Genomic DNA, 7,583 nt, shown 5'->3' on the forward strand with positions numbered 1-7,583 from the left:
TGGGAGTATTTTTTCCCTGAAATTTCATATTTAGGTGATTTGATTGATGTTTACCTTTTGTAATTTATACTCAGTGGTAGAACATAGATCTTGCTAAGAGTTTCAATCTAATTCTCACCAAAATCTATTGATGTTTCCTATAAACTACTAAGTGGTTTAATATGGAGCAAAAGCATGGCTGCTAGAAAGCTAATGGTGAGAAATTATTCCCAGATTAGTCCTTCAGGTTTTGAGAACATAATTATAAGAATTTATAATTATGACAATTATATAGAGAAATTTAGAGTGCGTAAATAATTACTGCACAATAAATAAGCACAAATGGCAGAATTACAACTTACGATGTATGAAAATACAGCTTTAAGTGGCCTAACTCTTGGGCAGTGATGCTCTGAAAGGAACACCTAGGGAGATGCTGTGCAAGAGAGTCCTATAATGATCTGGAAGTTGGCTTAGGGGATCTGATTTAGTCATGAAGTCCTCCACAGGTTTTTTTATTTTTATTTTTTCCCCACAAGAATGTAGGATTGAGGAAAGGAGCTTTATCTTTGTTGTCATGTCAAAATTATCTGAAATTTGTTAATGGCCAAGTGGCTTTGCTTTGATTTTAATAAGAACCTAGGGGTGCCTGGGTGGCTTGGTCAGTTAAGTGTCTGCCTTTAACTCAGGTCATGATCTCAGGATCCTGGAATCTAGCCCCTGTGGGTCTTCTGGGTGAGCAGGGAGTCGTCTGTCCCTCTCTCTTTGCCTCTCCCCCTGTTTGTGATTGGATGAAGGTATTCTGGGATTCAGAGACTTAACTGATGTAAATTACTGGCCTGCTGACTGTTCACTCATTGGTCTACATGCGATCTCAGATCTTACAGCTCTTTAGATGCTGAAGGTGCCTCAGGACATTTAGATCATGTAGTCGGTTCTTAGACTTTCCCAATTTCATCACTGTTTCTGGGATCTATCTCCTAGAGGAGCATGGCAGGCTCCTTAATTTTGTTTTCACCTCCATAAAATTTCATAAAGAGCTGGTTCTCCTTTCATTATTTTTTTTTTTATTTTGATCTAACCTCAATCTGAATCTTTGTCATGAGTATAAGGCAGGACTAACATGATGCTATTAGTGGATTTCGAAGTCTAGCCATTGATATGAAACCTGCTAGGACACTTGAAGGAAGTATCTGAGTTGTAGAGATGTGAGAATCTTTTGAAATCATAGGACTTTAGAACTGGGAGTTACATTAGAAATCGTCTTGTCATTTTCCTCCTTCATTTTATTTATTTATTTATGAAAGAGAGGGAGAGAGAGAGCACGAGCATGTGGAGGGTAGGGAATGGCAGAAGAAGAGAGAGAATCTTGATCAGGCTCCAAGCCCAGGGCATGGGGCCTTGATCTCAAGGACCCTGAGATCATTACCTGACCCGAAATCAAGAGTCATATGCTTAACTGACCGAGCCACCAAAGCACCCCTTTTCTTCTCATTTTAAAAATGATCAACAATATGAATAAATGGAATATTGAGCACAATGGACTGTATCAAATACAGAAGGTGAGGAAAAGAAGTGATGAGTGACTCTTCTGGTCATCCTCACATGTTTGATGGAGGAGTTACAACTCCTGTGAAAAAACTAATAAGTTACCCTGTCCTTTTTATAAATGTGGATGAATCTATGATTGTTTTATATTCTTTTTTCTCTTGAACATAAGACCAATACTAAGAAACATACAGAAGATAATGATTATTAATAAAAGAGGATTTATGTACATGGTAAAGCCCAGTATATGTTTTCCAGGTTTTATAATCAGAGATGAAATACACAGAATCCCTATAGTATAATATTATTAGATTCACAGTTTGACATGGATTAACTTTATCAATGTGTTTGCATTACAATAGTTTTTATTTTCCTTTCATTGGTTCTGTAAATACATGAAACATAGAGTAATATTTGACCTATCATGCTATTGAATTTATCCTATTTGAAATACTTGGATTTAAAAGCTAAGATTTTATTCATAATTAAAGAAAAAGGAGTTGTCTGAATAAAGATAACGCAGCTGGTCCCTGAGGAGTCTGGACTTCCTGTTTTGCTCAATGTGTGTCAAGGACAATCTCTGTCATTAGTATTTTCTAGATGATTTTTAGGTATTCCATAAAGTACCTTTTTATTCCATTGTGGTGTTCTATTGAAAGTTTTTTCTTCAGAAATGACATAAATATATAGAAAACAAAATATATATTGCATTGTATGTATATCTAACAAATTACATTTGAGTTTCCAGGATTTCAGAAGTAACTGCTTAGTATTTGTTAATGCAAATTGTTGTGTAATTAGGGTGTTCTGAACACTGAAAGGCAAAAAAAAAATTTACCAAAAAAGGTGGGGGAAGAATTGATTGACTTGTTCTTTCTACTTTGTATGATGACATTCCATGAGTCTCTGAGCCCCCACCAAGGTAAACTGATATAAGGATTAACTGACTATCGCAAAGGCTAATTTACAGAAACCACATGAGAAGTTCTGAGCACAGACAGTGCAGATAACAAAAATATTATCCACCTTGTTTACAGTGGAGTTAGTCAGTTTATTAGTTGGAGCGCTTCATTATGTATAAAAGAGGCCAATGATAGTCTCCTAGTCAAAATAAACAGGCATAAAGTGTTCTGCATATACAATTTGTGGGGAATAGTTACTTTGCTATTTATTTAATAATTGACCATAAATGGAGTCAAAGTGCAAAGGGAAAAACTAAAAAAGCAGCCCACTAAGGGCTTTTTGAAAGATTGATAAATAATGTGGAATCTCAATTAGGCAGTAGAAGGAATGCAGATATTAAAAATTTGGTCAAGAATCTAATTAGCTGGAGGTAATTAAACAGTCTCACACGGGGTCATTAATCTTTTCCACAGACCTTTGATGTTTTGCACACTGTCTCCTAGTCATTAATAAAATTCATAACACTCCACTTTGTGCTGTTTTATCATCATGCTTTTTCTCTGTAAGAGCATAGACCAAGTGTCATTGTATCACAAGGGCCTTACTTTAGTTAATTTCTTTTCCTCCCCCCATGCTTGTTAGGATTAACCATTTAATGATCCAAACAAAAAGCAAACAGCACATTTAAACTTGTCCTTAACTTTGGTAAGTAATACAATTTCACAACTTTGTCATCATTATATTAAAAGAGAGAGAGAGAGAGGGAGAGAGAGAGATTTCTAATGTTCCCATGTAAATGTTTCTTAGAAATGGTAAATTACAGTGGAACTATATTTAGTTATCTAAAGATTTACACAGTTGCATATTACAGCTGTAACTTTTCAAAAAGCAGAGTAATTATTTAATTAAGAAAAATAGTCTAAAAAAAAGAAAATAAAGAAAAATAGTCTAAATGGAAACTGTGGAACATAAACTATACATTGAACAACAAAGGAAGAGAATGTCATTTTACTAGTTTATTCTGGTAAGTTTCAAAGTAATGCCATATTCAAAAGTGGCTGTGTTATAAAAGACAAGGAAAATACAAAGATTGCATTTAGAAAAAATGATTCCTGTGATTCAGAGGAAACATTTTATTCATTTTCATAAATGCAATGTTTGTATATTTATTCTCATATTTCAGTTTTTAACCGAATGCATTTCTGAAAAAATCTTGTTTTACAGAATTGATTGTATTTGTAATAGAGCCTGTTACTCTAAAAGCCATTCTACCTGTTCTCTGGTAGATTGCGTTGATTAGCAGAGAATGCTAAATGAGATTGAGTAGTTCTGAACATTTCACTACAGAGAGAATGTTCTCACAATGATGACAGAATATGTAGGAAATGAGGTACTCATCTCAACACACCTGAAGAATTCATAAACATTTGTTAAAGAAATGTAAGAAAATTATATCTGCAGAATATCAAACACAGTAAATATTATTTTGTGTTGATTGTTTCTGATAGGAAGATTGTCAAGCTATTCCCCTCCCCACAAAAAAACCAAACTACAGTCATATGTCTATTTAATGAAATTAAAATTTCTGGAAAAATAATCAGTTGCTTTTTAAATTTTAGGAGTTGTTAGATATTATCTCTTCTGATATATTTTGTGTGGGTGAAATCAGAGCATACTTTCTTTTTTCAAAAATAAATGCTTATTTTTCAGATAATTAGCATTGCTCCTTTTAAAAAATGTCATTTTTTACCTAAACTAACACAAAATGTTTGCATAAAATGAAATTCTATATTTTGAAAATACCATTATAACAGACTGCCACATTTTAATCTCTATACATACCTTTGTTTAAACACCAAAAGAAAACAAATTTAGAAAAGGAAAATATGTCATTAAAAATCATTAAACTAAAGCTCATATTAAAGAAAAATATCTGACTCTTCACTAACAGTGCATTACGTAAGATTGAGATACAATCCATTAGACATTACTATGAAGAGAAAAAACATATCAACATCATGTACAAAAAAGGACTTGCTTAGAAAATCCATGTGGAATCCCCAATCAAAATTAGAAACACCCACTCACATTGATTAAAATTTAATAGTGATTTGACTAATCAGTATGTTTATTCTAAGCAATTACATAGTAAGCCTAATTGTTAAATTTGTACAGCTTTGTTATTCTCGATCCTCCAGTGACATAAATTTAAAACAGGTTGAAGTTAATGACTAAAGGAATGTAAATAAAATAGTTAAGTGTTTTAAAATATTAATGGGCTTGATATCACACTGGAGTAACAAAAAGGATTTAGGTCACATTGTGAGCATCAGACCTGTGTATTGGATTCCGCACTTTTCGTTTATGGAGAAATTAATTGTCTCAGGTGAGGTCCTAAACTGGATATCTGTTTTTAAAGATATAGAGTAACCTTAAAGAACACAAAAAGTCTAAATGGAATTTACTGACACTATATTTGCATACAATATTAAATGGAGGAGTTTACATTTTATGCTATGTATCTTTGTGCCTATGTGTTTGTGTGAGCTGAAGTTATGTCATTTTTATTGGGTATATTTCATCCAGGAGATACCGTCTATTTTAGAGAAAAAAATGAGGAATGGACCACATATTAATGTAATTTATCATTATGTGGTATATAAAAACACATATAAAAAGCAATTTTAAAACATAGTGATTTAACTGTAAATAAAAAACCATGTATTTAATAATAAATAGCAGCAAAGTTGAATTTTCATGAGAAAATAGTTAAAATCCATAAATATTGAAGCATTTAGAAGTTTGTTGTTTTAATATTTAGGTGGTTTATATGCTTTGCTTGTGTTAGCAAACTGGATATGAATGTATGCTTTGAATAGTCTGCTCAGAAATTTAGAAACATATATGATTAAACAGATATTTTGTTAGATTTATCTTTACCTCTGTGGGGCCTTGAATTTTGATCTATTTCTTTAAGTGAAGAGGAACAAGAGACAAAAAAGGAGTTCAATAGTATGAGTGTTTGAGGTTCAGTACCACCTCCCAATTTCCTGGTTAACTGTAAGGTCATTCCCCAAACAGCAGGGCATAGGGGAAATCTACAATTCTGGAATCATTATATCATTTCCTGTCCTGTTTCCTGTCAACTGTTTCTGCCAGAAATGGCTAATAATGACCTATTTTCACTGAGCAATAGGAGAAGCTGAAGTAAAAATTAATGCTGTCGTTAGATATCCTTCCTACATGTAGTTATAAAATCTGGACTAAAGAGGGCAGGAGATACTCTATAAAAAAAAACTACAGAAGACCAAGGGAAAAAAAAAAAAAAGCAAAAAAACCCCAAAACTCTATGAGAAAGTCATTCATACAGTTAAGTACATGATAAACTGATTTATTTTCAATAAAACTGGTATAAATGCTTTAATTACTTTGATACCTCGATTAACTGGAGTTTCAGTGGTATTTGTAGGTAGTATGAGCTTTCCTTACACTTATTATTCAGCTTACTTATTTGCATTTGTATTGGAGATGAATGTTTTTTATACATTCCTTTAGATCATAGTTTCCTTCTGGATCTGTTAGGAGCAATGAAATTAATAGTAGCCTTGAACTAGGACACATGTCATTCACTTAGTTTAAAATATGAGGTCTTTTCTAATCCTTACTTCATCTTCAAACTTAAGTTTTAAAACCCATGGCAACATATGTCACAAATGGATTTCTCTCCAAATTAATGTGAATTTCCATGGATGTACTAGCTAAATAGAATTCTTATCTATTCAATGTAAATTCATGTCCTCTTATTTCCTTTTTTAAATTTTTATAAATTTATTTGGCAAAATTGAGAATCTGAAATCAGTCAGAATATTGAAATGTGGATGAATGATAATGATCATCAGGTATAGGTTGGTATTCAAAATACATTACTGAAAAAGAGACAAGCCAAACTACTTCTTTCTTTACTTTAAAGTGGTACACATATTTATTTTAATCTGTAGATCTCTAGTTAATCTGACATTTCCAAAAAAATTATAGATATTTAGATAATTAAGTAAACAGAGAAATAACTTACACTATATTTTTCATATGGCTCTTCTCCAGTTTATTATTATTTGCAGAATACCAAATTATAACTTTTTAAAAATATATCCTTAGAAAAATACTTAACAATTATTGAGATACTTCACTTATTCTGGCAATAAGTATTTTTTTTTTCTAATTTAGTTTACTTTAAGATAAAATTTAACTTCTAACTATGAAGGATGTTATTTTAAATCATTATTATAATCCTTGTAATGGATCTGAATACCATTTTATTGACCAAATAAGCTTTAAACTTGAACAGCCAAAAGACAAAATCCAAGAGCTTAACGTTATTAACAGGCTAATACACTCAGGTAGCTAAAGATAGTCCAGCTATATAGAGTTAAACACGAAGTTTAAATGTCTGGAAAACTCAGTTGCTTTTGAGCAATCTGGGACAAATTTTGTAATTCCCCACCTCTCTGCACATCTGAAATAAATATAGATCCTGTACATTTGGATCCTCCTAAGTAGTGGATACTTCTTCGAAGCAGAGACTAAGGTAAACAGAGGCCAACCTTCTCTGGAACTTAGATGAATGCAAGAGGCTGCCACCCTCCAAATCACAAGGAAATGGGTTGTAGGCCACACTTGCCCATGTCTGTAAATAACTCTTTTTATATTGGGTCACTGAATCTGAGATACCTCCTTAATATCTGTCACATATTTAATTATTCTGTCTTACAAAAAACAGATTTCTGCTTATTTGAAGAACTGAGGAAAGGGAAGCCATTTTCTGTTCTGGTGGAAAATAGCTTGCAATAGCCATGGTAATAATCAATGAGCTTATGGGCATGGATGACTATCACTGCTTTCATAAGTAATAAATTTCAAATCTTTAACAGTGAAAAGAGTATTTAAGGCAAGTTTTATCCTTCTGTCTGTGGTCTGCATGTTATATTGTGTGAAATTTCCAAAAATAAAATTTCTAAAAATTCTACATAATTAAAACATTCTCCTAACATTTGTTGATCATAAAGACTTAGAAACTGGTGACCCTTAGATTTCTGGATGTCTTGTGGGTTCTTTTGGGTTTGCTGATGTCCAGGTTGTTTCTGCATGACTTGGTG

This window comes from Mustela nigripes, chromosome 3 (genome assembly GCF_022355385.1).
Source record: "Mustela nigripes isolate SB6536 chromosome 3, MUSNIG.SB6536, whole genome shotgun sequence".
Taxonomy (NCBI): Eukaryota; Metazoa; Chordata; class Mammalia; order Carnivora; family Mustelidae; genus Mustela; species Mustela nigripes.